The sequence below is a fragment of the Tenrec ecaudatus genome, chromosome 1 (genome assembly GCF_050624435.1).
Source record: "Tenrec ecaudatus isolate mTenEca1 chromosome 1, mTenEca1.hap1, whole genome shotgun sequence".
NCBI lineage: Eukaryota > Metazoa > Chordata > Mammalia > Afrosoricida > Tenrecidae > Tenrec > Tenrec ecaudatus.
The window spans coordinates 192,128,909-192,143,497 of NC_134530.1; positions in this window are offsets into that span (position 1 = coordinate 192,128,909).

The window sequence follows — 14,589 nt, forward strand, 5'->3', positions numbered from 1 at the left end:
TATTGATGTGAGAGGTTTGGAGTGGAGACCCAAAGCCCATCTGTAGATAATTGGGTACCCCCCCCCCCCGCCACAGAAGTGGTACAAGGAAGGGATGATTCCACCAAGGCGTAGTACAGCACCGATGAAACACACTTCATTCCTCTAGTTCCTGAATGCTTCCTCCCCACTACCATGACCCAGTTCTAGTTTACAAATCTGACTAGACCGGAGAACACACATTGGTGCAGATGAGAGCTCTCGACACATGGAATTAAGGAAAGATAAACCCCGCAGGAACAGTAATGGAAGAAGCGATATCATGAGAGTAGGGGGACAGTCAGGGAGGGGCAAGGGTGAGAAAGGGGATGCCCATCACAAGATTGGTTATATTCCCACCCCCCTAGGGGACAAATAACAGAAATGTGTGTGAAGGGAGAAAATGGACAGTTTAAGATACAAAATAACAATATATAATTGATCAAGGATACATGAGGGAGGGAGTGGGGAGGGAGGGGGAAAAAGAGGAACTTATTCCAAGGACTCAAGTAGAAAATGTTTTTGAAATGATGATGGCAGCATATGTACAAATATGCTTGATACAATTGATGTATGGAATGTTATAAGAGCTGTAAGAGCCCCCAATAGAATGATTTTTAAAAAAATAATGGTGTCAATCTTTCCAAAAGGAAGAACATCAAATTTCAAATAATTTTTACTTATAAGTGGTAGGATTCCAGGTAGTTCTTATTTGTATCAGTATAGCTCCGTGTCTCTTAAAATTTCTACAGCAAAATTGAATTTCTTTTTGAGTGAGAATAATAGATGTTCTCAAAAATTGTACATCCTAGCTCATACATGGGGAGGGTATTGGTCATGTCTCCACAAGAAAGCAAGAAAGGGACCAGACCTCAGCCTGAGCGCCAAGCCTCGGGCAACATACTGGCATGAAGCAGAGAACTAAGAGGAAGGTCTGCGGGGCTGGCCTCAGTCCCAGCTACATCGACACCCTCCCCAGAAGAATGCACTGCAGAGGACAGCACTGAAGACACAGACTGGGAAGAGTGGCGGTCTGTGCAGACCACACGGGAGCAAACCAAGAGGGAGAGAGAGGGAGCAAGGAAGGGAGGGAGGGAGAGAGAGAGAGAGAGAACTGCATCCAGGCCCAGCAAGCCTTGAGGAAGACATTCCTGCTGGGAGCAGCCAATGCACAGAGAGGACCATGGGACTGGCCCCATAAGAAGACATGACACCCCCCCCACTGACCCACAAGTGTGCAGGGATTGTGTCTGATCTGACACCCCCCGACCCCCTACATGGAGAGCACAACAGAGCAGCAAGGGGAGCCAAGCAATGAGGTCCCTGAGGAATCCCCAAAACAGGCTTCTGAATCAGTGGGCGGGGGGGGCACTTCACCAGAGCCAATGGGCAATCAATCAGAAGGGTCAGCAGACAGACCTGGAATTATTTATATATAAATCTTTTTCTTTCTTTCTTTTTTTCTTTCTCTCATGTCTATCTATATAAGATAGGCAGGATAAACAATCCAAAGGGGAAAAATAACCGGCCTGACAGCTCTAGGGGGACACTGGAGAGGAGGAGGTGGGAGAAAGAGGGGTGGGGTGGGGAAGCCAACAAATCCAGGGACAAGGGAACAATAAGAGAGCTAAAATCAATGGCAAAAAAAAAAATGGCAAGGAGGGCATAGAATGCCTGTGGGTTTGATCAAGTGCAGTGTAGCTGAGAGTAAGTACTGATAGTCAAATGAAGGTTGAATGTGACAGTGGGACAAGAGGAAAGTAAAAGGAAATAGAGGAAAGAACTAGGAGGCAAAAGACATTTATAGAGGTACGAAAATAGGCATGCACATATGTAAATATGTTAATAGGGATACAAGTCTATATACATATATTTAAATGTTAAGTGCTAAAGTACCAGATGGACTTTGAGGTAGCAGATGGACATTGGGTTTCTACTCAAGTACTCTCCAACGCAGCTCTCCCTGCAGTGGAACCCTGGGGCAATCCCAACCACACCTTGTCTTCAAGGCCACAGGTTTCCAAGGTTGTAAATCATTTTTTTTCCCCATCAAGTCTTCACCACCTCTATTCCCACCTCTCCCCGGTCAATATCATCTTTTAAAATATTTTATAAATATTTCATGAGCATCTTTTATGCACCCAGCTTTGTTCTATGGTCACAGGATGGGATACAATGGGGGGGGGGGAGGCACTCCCTGTCCTCAAAGACCTACAGTTTCCAGAGAGAGACCAGCAAACCAACACTTATGGACATTTCTATGGCCTCATCTGCATTGCTCGTGTGCATTTCTAGAAGTCAATTTCCACGGCCTCGTCTGCATGTGAAAGCTGGACATTGAATAAAGAAGACCCACGAAGAATCCAGGCGTTTGAATTGTGCTGCTGGAGGAAACTATTGAAAGTAGCGCCGACTGCTGAAAGAGCAAACCGATCTGTCTCCGAAGAAGTACGGTCGGGTGCGTCTTAGTAGCAAGGATGGCAAGACTTCATCTTCCATACTTTGAACGTGTTGTCAGGAGAGACTGTCCCTGGAGAAGGACATCGTGCTCGGCAAGGTAGAGAGAGAGAAATGAAGGCAGGCCCTCAGCGAGATGGATTGACAACGCAGGTGCATCAATGGGCTCAGGCGTGGGAACAATTGGAAGGATGGTGCAGGACCCGGCAGTGTTTTGTTCTGTTGTGCATGAGGTCCCAATGGGTAGGAAGAGACTTGATGGCATTGTAAGGTCTCTCTCTCTCTTGGCTAGATTTCAGCCTTGGTCCTTGGCTCTGCGCGAGAAAGATTTCACACCGAATCCAGGCTCATGATCCAAATGAATTTAATGAGAGTTAGAAGAAGCTTCAGGTTTTACGCGGCACCCATTAGGATTCCTTTGACCATGCGGCCTGGCAGAGATTGCCCCAGGTCACGCGAGGATCTCTCTCCTCCCAGGAAGACGACCAGACCACCCAAGCAAGACAAGCTCCTCTCCCTTCAGGTTCCTGCCTTTTCAAGGGTTCCCGGAGGAGGCATGGTGAACGACCCCAGGTCGATCCCATTGGCTGAATTGCAATCACCTGGCCCAGGTGGGCTGCTCCAGGTGTAACGCCCATCTGGGCCCACTGGCGGGATAATCCAGCTTTGTCCTTTGCTGGCTCTCCTGGGCATGCGTAAATGTACCTCCCAATTCCCTAGGCTAAGCTACCTAACAGCATCTACCAACAACATGAGGAGATTTGAGGATCCAGTACGCTCATCATTTGATGAGAGTGCCAAAGCCAACAACACTCAGCCTGGGGCTCTGGGAAGGTTTCCCACCCCAGAGGTTTCTGTGGACACAGGAAGCCGGACAGGTGAAGAAAACCAAACGTGGGTTATGTTGTTGTTAGGCTCAGGCTCGGCACAGTCCTGTGCACAGCAGGAAAGAGCACTGCCCGGTCCGGCACCATCTTTGTAGTCACCACTAGGCTCGAGTCTGTTAGAGCGGACGGCCACATTTTCTCCCTCCGAGCAGCTGGTGGATTAGAACCACTAACCTTTTGACTTGCATCCAAGCACTTAACCACTGTGCCACCAGGGCTCCTTGAAACCAAACAAAATAAATAAAACACCCCACGACTAAATAAAAATGAAACCAGTTGACCCTGAGTGGATTTCAGCTCCCGGTGAAATCAGAGTGTATCAGAGTAGCACCAGGCCCCATGAGACTGTCAGCTGTGGCTGTTCCGAAGTCAATCACCAGGTCTTTCCTCCACATCTCCTCTGGGTGTGCTCAAACCTCCAGCTTTGGGTTCGCAGGCAAGCTAGTTAATCGTTGGCACCACCAGGCATTCTCCGCACAAGAATGGTGCTCCTTCAAAATAAAGCTTACACTTTTCTGAGCAGCTGGGTTTGTTCACTGGCTGCTGCTTGTTTGTTACATCTGCACTGGGCACTGCATCATCCCCATACCCAGTGTCAACCAAAGATGCAGTGTGGTGTGTCATGTCTTCAGACTAGCAGGAAGGTTTCGTTAAATGGTTCTGTTACATCAGTAGGAACCAAAGTAATTCAAACCCACTCAGCAGCTATTTCTTTAGAAAATTCTCGAAAGTTTAGTGAAGACTGTCTACACTAAGGTTCTTTTTTTAAAAGACACCCAAACCTAAAAGCCATGATTGCATAAAATGGAGAATACCTTCCAAGGAGGTGGCCCTCGGCCATCACTGCATTTGTTGAAAACGCTGACAATGATGATTTAAGAAAGGCAAGAAATAGAGGCATTTGTAGCAGAAAGAAATAAAGTATCTTTGGGAAGTAGTGTTATTGTAGACTTATAAAATCCAAGTGGGAAGAGGGGATACAAAGTTATGCTGTATAAGACAAACCCACAAAGTTGACTAACCGTATACTAGACATGTAGCAAAATGTATAAATTCCTGAATATTGACTCAAGTTGAAAAACCTATCATTCAAATAAAAGTAAAACACCATGATAGGAAAAAATAAACACATGCAAAAAATATAGAAATTCATTCTGCTTCTAGTTAAGAAGAAAACGAGCGACAAAAACCTACTGCCAAGCTGATTGTGATTCACAGCTTCTCTGTAGACCGAACAGAACTGTCCCATAGCAGTTGCAATTCTGTGATCTCCATGGCGCCGAAAGGCCTCCTCTTTCCCTGGCAGATCGACCAGTGGGCTCAAACTGCCAACCTTTTGCTTAGTAGCCGAACTCTTTAACCATTGCGCCTTTGGTTCCGATGAGAACACAGTAAGGGCACTCTATCTTAAGTTAAGACATGAACTTGATGTAATTAAAACTTCCCTAAATAATTCATTCTGTCAAATAATGTGAAATTAGTCCAAGAGAAAGGACAATCATGAATATCAGTCATTTTTCTTTCACTTTTACAGATGGTGAGTACACACTATGAGATGTAGAAACACAAGGAATTGTCCTGAAAATGGTGTGGTATGGACTTCAAAATAAAGGGAAAGCCCAATGCCAATTGAGACCAATGCCGATATAATGAGTATACGCCAGGAAGAGTGTGTGTTGCCTGAAGGACAAACTGCATTGGGGGTGAGAGTGGGGAAGGACGAAAACAGGAGAGATTTAGCTCGAAACCACTAGCCACTCCATGGGAGAAAGATGAGTTACAGTCTTGGAAACTGACAGACCGGGGGAGTTCTACCCTGCCCTCTAGGGTTGCCGTGAGTCAGAATTGACCTGACGGCAGTGAGTTTGGTTTGGGTTTTTGGCTGGAAAACCTGGAGAAGAATTATAGGTACATATGTACCACATTTGTAATGAATTATTGAGAACAATGCATTTTCGTGTGGCTGGTGGTTTAGTGGGGGTGTTTGCGGGAGAGGGTGCTGAGGACAAGTCAGCAAAGACTGAGGACACTGCTTCCATGTCCTCCTCTCCAAGAAGACACCTGGCCACTGGACTCATGTACCGCTGGCTCTTGATCTTGAGGGATACAATTTGTGTTCTAGGATCAGTGCTTTGTTCCCAGTCAGGACATGAGTGTGGGCTAGCAAGTGGAAAGGGGGGGCCTATGGACGCAGAGCACTGTAGAGTCCGCCGGAACAGGCTTGAGCCCAGGGAGACTCGTGCTCTGGTCTGAGGCTTCCCCAGGGAGGAGGACGCGTCGTGGCTGGTTCATACACAGCACCTTCACAAGCAGAGGGCTGCTCGCGTCTCCTGGAGGCCAGATACCGAGTTCCTCAGCTTGGGACAGCCAATGACCCGGCCAACACGGCTTTGGGCTCAGGCAAGGAACAGCTTCTGCTGGGACCAAATGGAGTAATGACAGAGACCTCTTCCACCCAATCCTCCACTGAGGGTGCCCTCAGGAAAACAGAACGATCTCCTGTGCCCAGGAACGAGCCATCCCTCCTCAGTGCATCACGGTCCCTGGGCAGCATACCAGCTGGAGCACTGACATTCGGACCCAAACTTACCCAGCGGTGCCTCAGAAGAAAGGCCTGTGAACTGCTCACCACAGGTCACACCCTGGACAGTTTGCTGTGCTCCCCAGGGCTCAGAGTCAACTCCAGGGCAACCAAACACAGCAACGCGCATCACACATTTCAGTGACTTGTCCGCGTTTGAAGAATTATTGAACTACCACCAGACACGATTTTAGGAACAAGGAAACAAGTAGTAGAGAAAAGAGAGACTTCTGAATAGCTTTTATTTTTAAAAAAATTTAAAAACCTAGGGCCAGGGGTTCTCAAACTTTTTTGGGGGGGAATTTTTATTATTATTATTATGTTTTTAATTCTCCATTTATTTATTTATTTATTTGTTTTTACATTTTATTAGGGGCTCATACAATTCTTATCACAATCCATACTCAAACTTTTTAAACAGGGGGCAAGTTGACTGTCCCTCAGACCCGTTGGAGCGCAGGACTATAGTTTTAAAAAAAACTATGAATAAATTCATATGCACACTGCACATATCTTATTTTGAAGTAAAAAGCAAATGGGCAAAAACACCTGGTGGCTGGATAAATGTCCTCGGTGGGCCACAGGTGGCCTGCGGCCGTAGTTTGAGGACGCCTGACCTAGGCAGTGAGCTAGAAGAGCGTTTAGGCTGACTGGTCCTTAGGGAAATGCTACTTCAGAGAGTATCCAGTTTGCCCCCAAATCGTCCGGATTCATTCTGACTCGGCATGGACGACAATCAATCCACTAGCAAACCGTTTTAATTACCATGGTGTGAGCCCAGAAGTGCAGCCTGCCTTTTCCACCAAGGGCGATATAAAAGTTCTCTCCGTGCAGGGCAGAGTCCAAGTTAGCCCAGGGCTTGCTCTGTTCATGGAGTTCTCTACCAGAGGCTGCTTCCTGAAGCCGGGCTGTACAGGGGCCTGGCCTTCCTGACCAGGGGAACCAGCCGTCCACGCTCTCTCATAATGTAGATGGCTGTATGTGGAGCAAAGCTAAGTCAGCAGTTCTAGCTGAGGGCCCAACACATAATCTGGTCTCCTTAACATCATGATATAAATCTACTGGGCTTTATGGCACAAATCCAAGGCTAAGTGAAGCCCGTCCAACTCCACAGTGTGGCTGTTGAGATTCATCAGAGGTCCAGCAGAGACTGCTCATCTACCAGTCTATAGCTGTAAATGGCATTGCCCATGTGGGTATTTGCTAGCGAGCTTGGGTTGACTAGTCATTTCAACTGAACCAAATGTGACCGATAATACAACTTTGGGCACTTCAGATTTAATTCCACTACATGTCCAGAATAAAATGAGAGTATTATGGGTTGCTGAGGAAAGGACAGTGGGTATGAACAATTCCTTGAGCATACAGTACCTGACTCAGGTTGGGGTTCCCTGGATTCCCCTCCAGCACCATCAGGAAAAGCAGACGGATGTGGCACTCGGAGAGCTGGACTTCCGAACACACAGCTTCGCTGGTATAAAGATGATCATTTCTGCTCATACCAGTTAATCCAGCCAGCCAGATCAAACCTACATGTATAATGAGGATAATAATTATAGTATATATAAGTTTGAACTGACCCAACCTGCTTAATTATTAGATAATGAATTACCTTACATAGGTTGGTTACTTACATTTCCCAGTTGTTGTTATTTTTAAATCATTTTATTGGGGGGGCTCATACAGCTCTTACCACAATCCATACAACCATGCATTGTGTCAAGCACATTTGTTGCCATCATCATTTTCAAAACATTGTCTTTCTACTTGAGCCCTTGATATCAGCTCACTTCCCTCCAACCTCTCCTATCCTCCCTCCCTCATGAACCCTTGATAATTTATCATTTTTTTTCATGTCTTAGACTGACCGCTGTCTCTCTTCACCAACTTTTCTGTTGTCCATCCCCCTGGGGAGGTGGGGGTTATATGTAGATCATTGTGGTCAGTTTCCCCTTTGTTCCCCCACCTTCCCCTTCCCATCCTGGTATTGAGGCTCACATTATTGGTCCTGAGAGGTTTACCTGTCCTGGATTCCATATGTCAAGAGCTCTTATCTGTACCAGTGTACATGCTGTGGTCTAGTCGGATTTGTAAGGTGGAATTGGGGTCATGATAGTTAGGGAGAGGAAGCATTAAAGAACTAGAGGTGGGTTGTATGTTTCATTGGTGCTATACTGCACCCTGACTGGCTCGTCTCTTCCTTGTGACCCTTCTGTTACAGTAGTCTTCAGATGGGCTTTGGGTCTCTACTCTGCCCTCACCCTCATTTACATCGAAATGATTTTTTGTTCTGAGTCTTTGAAGCCTGGTACTTGATTCCATCTACACCTCATAATCACACAGGCTGATGTGCTTCTTCCATTGGGCTTGATTGCTTTTCAGCTAGATGGCCGCTTGTTTATCTTCAAGCCTTTAAGACCCCAGACACTATATCTTTTGATAGCCGGGCACCATCAGCTTTCTTCACCACATTAGTTTATGCACCTGCTTTGTCTTCAGTGATCATGTCAGGAAGGTGAGCATCACAGAATTCCGGGTTATTAGAACAGACTGTTCTTGCATTGAGGAGTACTTGAGTAGAGGCCAATGTCCATCTGCTACCTTAATACTTAAACATATTTCCCTATCATTATAGATAATTATATTTCATTTCCAAGTTTTAGTAGTGTGATTTTTTTTCCATAAATGCCGCTTCTGCCAGTGAAGACTTTGGACGATGGCCCAGGACTGGGTTCCGTGTCGGATTTCAGTGTGGCGGAATGTCACAGCTGTCGGGGCCATCGCAAGATTGCTGAACTTACAGCCCCGGCTGTCCCTTGGGACCGTGGCACCGCCCACACATCTGTCGAACTGTGGTTTCTCCTCCCCAGAATGGAAATGATAATACCTACTCGAGCTCTCTTTTCTGGGGTTTGTGGGCCAAGATCAAGATCAAGTAAAGAATTATACAAAAGTCTCTGAAAAGCAGTGTTGTTGCTAGCTGCCACTGAGCCGCTGACTCCTGGTCTCTGAGCATGTGATTGAAACCCTGCGTGACTGGGTGGGGTTCAGACCTGTGTGATCCCTAGGTGTGGGCTGGCTGATTTTCAGAAGTAGATTGTCAGTTCTTTCCTCCTCGTCTGTCTTTCTCTGAAAGCTCTGCTGAACCCTAGTTAGTATCTCAGCAACATGCCATCTTCCACTGGCAGTGGGAGCTGCATCCCTGGAGCTCTGGCTGGGAATGAAGCCCAGTCTTCTCCATAGAAGGCAAGAATTCCCCCACCCACACACCCCTGAACCACCATTGTCTCTCGGTGGACCATAAATCATGAAGGGCTTTTCTTGGCTCTGTCTAGGAGACTAAGTTTCAAGCCAATATCAATCCAAGCTGAAAGAATCCCATGACTTGATGGTTCAAAATTCTGATTTCTAGGCCTCAACCTGTACTCAAAAACTCAAACCCACTGTCATCTAGTTGATTCTGACTCACAGAACGCTGGTCTTTGTCTTACGGAGTGGCTGGTGGTCTTAAACTGTTTCCAGTCCAATGTGTAACCATTGTGCCACCGGGATTTCGTGACCCAGCCTCGCTCTCACTGCTGACTTTCAGTGAGCCTATAGGCAGGCTAGAACTACTCCTGTGGGTTTTGAAGACAGTAACTTTTTTTAAGGAATAAAAAGCCTTATTGTTTCCCCTGCTGAGCAACTGTTGTTTTTGAACTACTGATCTTGTAGTTTGCAGCCAAAGTCGGGGCCAGGACACCCCAGGGCTCCTTGGCCCTTTCTAGGGAGAGACTAAGTTAGCAGGTTGTGAGTGGAGTTCAGGAGCCCTGGTACAGTACAGGTGTGGAGTCGTGGTTACATACAGGCTGTAACCACAAAGCCAGTAGTTTGAAACCACCTGCTGTTCCTTGGGAGAAAGATAGGACTGTCTACTCCTGTTACAGTCTTGGAAACCCACAGGGACCGTTCTAGTCTGTCCTAGAGGGCTGCTATGAATCCATGTCAACCTATCGGCAGTGCGAGTCCAGCTCTCCGCATGCTTAACACTCACCATCACCACACCACCATCCTACCCCCCACAGTGTGAGTCGGGAGTGAGCCCCTTGTGAAGCACGGGTGCCGGGGCTCAAGAAAACACTGCAGGAGAAGGACAGAAGTCACTGCAGAAGAATAGACTAGGTCTCAGCCATTTGGGAGAAAGCGTCATCTGAGTGCCTTAAGTGATCATCGTTAACCAGCTGTTGAACTGCTGGCCTGTTCAAAGACAGGACTAAACTCACTGACTACAGAAAACAGACCCTGACTGTGGAGCAGCTTCCACAATTGTTGAAAATCATTGAGAAGGCCCTCGCTTTCTGCCGTAGCTTCTCTTCCTCTCATCCCACTCTGGGCCGTGTGCTGGTCGCCCTGGTCATCGCACGTGGTTTCGGTTCTGAATGAGGCCCTCCATCTGGGCCCGTCATCGTCACAAGAAGGCAGATGGAGCTGGGGCACGCCAGAGGTGGGATGGATGGCTGAGCAGCAAAGCTTCAAGGATCCTGGCAACCACCAGAGAGTCCATGATGGGAAGCAAGAGCGCTGTTGTCTTTCAGCAGCGCAGAATCAAATGAGGGCATGTTGTCACTCAGAATAGATTGTTCAGGGCTCGCCCTGGGCTGTTTTTAAGTCACCAAAGACAAGTTTGATGTCCTCCGCTACTTTTCACTTCCTGATCACTCTCGTCATGCCTATCTCTTACCTGATGCAGGACTTTGCTATTGGTTGCAATTGAGGCAACTCTGGCTCATGGTGACCTTTGATCTCACTCAGGTCCCCGTCATCTCATGACTCTTGGCATCGTTGTTTCTCTCAGCACTAGATCCCACAGTGTTCCATTGTGATCCAGATGGGTTTGATTGGCTGATTTTTAGAAGTAGAACAGCAGGTCCTTCTTCGTCTGTCTTAGTCTGAAGCCTGTCCACGGTGGGAAATCCTGCTGGTATTTGGTGTCATGGTTTCTAAGATGAGAGCAGCATCGCACGCCTGTCAGGCAGCACACTGACAGACAGGCATGGACCAGGTACTCAGCAGCCTTCATGAAGATGGCGAACTCTTGCTGATGAGCATGAACCTGGGGACTCTTAGATTTCCATGACACTACCCCAACCTGCCCATCGTCTGTGTGGTAGTGGTGGGAATAGCAGGAGAGAGCTTCTAATTAATAACATTTTAAAGGTTGTGCTAGAATTGAGTATATTTTCCCTCCCATGTTAATGGGGAGTTTCTGGATGCTTTAATTCTAAGGAAAATAAACAGCAGGGAGCGTGGGTACTGCAGGTAGGCTGGGAGGTAGGAGTGGGGAATAGGAAGGGAGAGGATGGAGTTCAAACTCTCAGGTCCCAGCTTTCCCTGAGCCATATCACCCCGAGAGCGGATGCTACTGATGACGCCGAACATCCCCCAGGGGAATGTCCTGGGACTGCACCAGGCCATTGGCTAGACTCACCCGTGAAATGCCCACCAGGCTCCGAGCCTCTTCGGGCACGCTATTCTAGTTCCTGAATTAGAAGGGTTGTATATTTTATTTCATTCTCTTAGTAACTATGTATATAAAACCCAAACTCACTGGCACCAAATTGATTTCAATTCACGGAAAGCCTGTAAGACAGGATAGAACTCCCCCTGTGGGTTTCTAATACTATAACTATATGGGAGTGGAAAGCCTCTTCTTTCTCCTGAGGAGTGGCTGGTGGGTTCAAACCACTGATCTTGTGGTTAGTAGCCCAACATGTAACCACAATGCTACTGGGGCTCAGGCACTGCATACATATATGTTTTATACACACACACACACACACACACACAAAGGCAGTAGGCTGCCTCTTATACAACATGGACCACAGAGTCCCTTGAAAGCAGTATAAACTGTGAAGGTTAAATTTATCAATGCCAAGGGTTGATTGGAATGACCCCAACTAAGACTGATGTAATTGAATTAAATTAATTGTAAACAAGCAAGCAAAAGATTACCCCACCTCCAGTGTTTGGACCCACAATCAATGCTCATGGAAGCAGCAGTCAAGAGATCAAAGGACACATTGCATTGGGTAAATCTGCACAAGACCTCTTTAAAGTATTGCAAAGCGAGGATATTACTTTGAAGTCTAAGACGTGTTTGACCCAAGCCAGAGTATTTGAAATTGTCTCATTTGTCCCTGAAGCTAGACTTTGAATAATGTAGATGGGAGAAGAATGGAGGCATTTGAATTTGGGTGCTGACAAAAAATGTTGAACGCACCATGGGCTCCAAGAACAAAGAAATGGGTTTTGGAAGAAGTACAGCCAGAAGGCTCCTTGGAAGCAAGGATGGTGAGGCTTCGTCTCACTTGCTTTGGAGAGACGAGTCCCTGGGAAAGGACGTGCCTGGTAAAGTGGCACCGCAGCGGGAAGAGGAAGACTCTGGACAAGATAGATCAGAATGGTGCCTGCAACAGTGGGTTCAAATGTAAGGACAAGTGTGAGGATCGGACAGGGATTCCCTCTGCTGTACAGCCCCTAACGACAATGACAACATGCCGAGTCTTTGTCTCACCGAGCCTCTGCGTGGCTTCAAACTGCCAACCAGGCCCCCTTTCTATTACGTGCCAGAACTGAATTACACAAGCACACCTAGTTCCAAGGAGCCCTGGTGGTGTAATGATTACACACTGGGCTTCTAATCGCAAGGGTTGGCCATTCAAAACCACCAGCCCCTCCAAGAGAGCGAGCTGAGGCGTTCCCCTCCTGTACCGAGTTACACACTCGGAACCCCACAGGGACAGTGCTGCTCCGGCCGGCAGGGTCTCTGTGAGCCAGAAGCGACTCAGCGGCAGTGAGTTTGGTGTTTTGGTTTAAGTTACAAGTGGTAACTCCTGGGTGGTGCCAATCGTTAACGGGCTCCACTGTGAAGTGCAAGGTGAGAGGGCTGGGTCTGCCCAGAGATCTCTCAAGAGAAAGATTAGTTGTCGACTTCTAAAAAACCACAGAAGACTCTGGGGAGCACAGCTTGACTCTGACCCACACAGGGTTGTCAAGAGCCAAAATGGACTGTCGGTAAGGTGAGTACAAATCCTTTGTATTTTGAGAGGCCAAACGCCCAGTTGTACATTGAGGCGTCTGTCCCTACGAGAAGTGGGAACTCGATACTAGAAAATGACAACAGACTCAATCAAATGTGCCTTCCTATTGTTCAGGGCAGTTAGAGTTGGGTTTTCTAATATTCACAGTCAAAAACATATTCATTCATTTCACTACCATTGAGTCAATTCACCACTCACAGCGACCCAATGGACGTGGTAGAACTTCCTCTGGGAGTTTCCGAAGCTGTAAATCTTTATCAGAGCAGAAAACCTCATCTTTCCCCCGTGGAACCGCCAACCTGTGGTCAGCACCCCAAAACACTGGGCCACTGGCGAGCTCCATCGCACCACTTAAACTCGCGTCCAATCTGCCGTCTCCAACCACATGCTCAAGGAGAAAAAAACAAAAGTCTTCACTGAGACTATCTCAAGGTTTTCCTCTTTTCCTCCTCAGGCTTGGTAGAGCCCTGGCACGTAGTCACCTGATAACCATTTGCTGAATGGAGCAAAATTCACTAAAAGGGTTCAAACAAGGAAAGGTCAAGATCATCTTGGCATTGGGCTTTTCAAGTTGGCGGCCTTGGGCAAGTCAGAGCTTCCCTGAGCCTCAGCTTCCTCACCTGTGCATTGGTGCTACAATAGCTACGTTCACACCTCAATGTATTCCTGAACATGCATGTAAAGAGCTTACTGCAATTCCTGGCACACACTCACTTGCCTGGCACACATGTCTCTTTTAATTATTGAATTATGTACATTGGGTGGTTTGAAGGAGCCCTGAGGCGGAGGAAAGGGGGGCGGGTTAGGCACGTTTCAAGAATGCAAACACTATGGGTCATAATTAATTCTTTGGAAAAATATGACTGCTGGGTTCAAAAGAATGAATGCTTTGAAGAGATTTTTCATTAAAATTCTGAAGTCTTCTTAGATATTAAATAGTTATTTAGTGAGTAGAGTGTGAATGAATCAGAAACATGTGTATTTCATTTATTTTGGAGCCCTACGGGGTAAAGCTGAACTAGGAAATGTGCTTTGCATTCTCCTGATGTGCAAGGCCTGGGAAAACAGCGTGATGTTCTCCTGAACCCGAAACGACCTTGAACTCAGTAAACAGACCTAACAGATGAAAATCCCCAGGCCAGGATTCGGGATCTCTACCACACTAATGAATACACGACTCAATGCCCTTTGGGACCTTCTCTTGCTCTTTTGAAAAGTTTTTAACTATTTTTTATTATGATAAAATACATGTAACAAAAATTGTTATTTTCACCATTTTTGGATGGACAATTCAGTGACTTTGATTATCGCCTCCCTGTGTGCAACCGTTACCACCATCAGTTCCAGCAGTTTTGCATCACCCCACACCCCCTCTCAGGACCCTTCAAGCAATAACTTTCCTTCCCCCAGGACCGGGGCATATTCAATCCATGTTGTAACTTCATGGATGATTAATATTCTGTTTTGATTATCCATTCATCTGCTGATGGAAACCTGAGCTGTTTCTATCTTTTGGCTGTTGTGAATAAAGTCGCAATGAGCATTGGTTAGGCGCCATGGGGCTTCA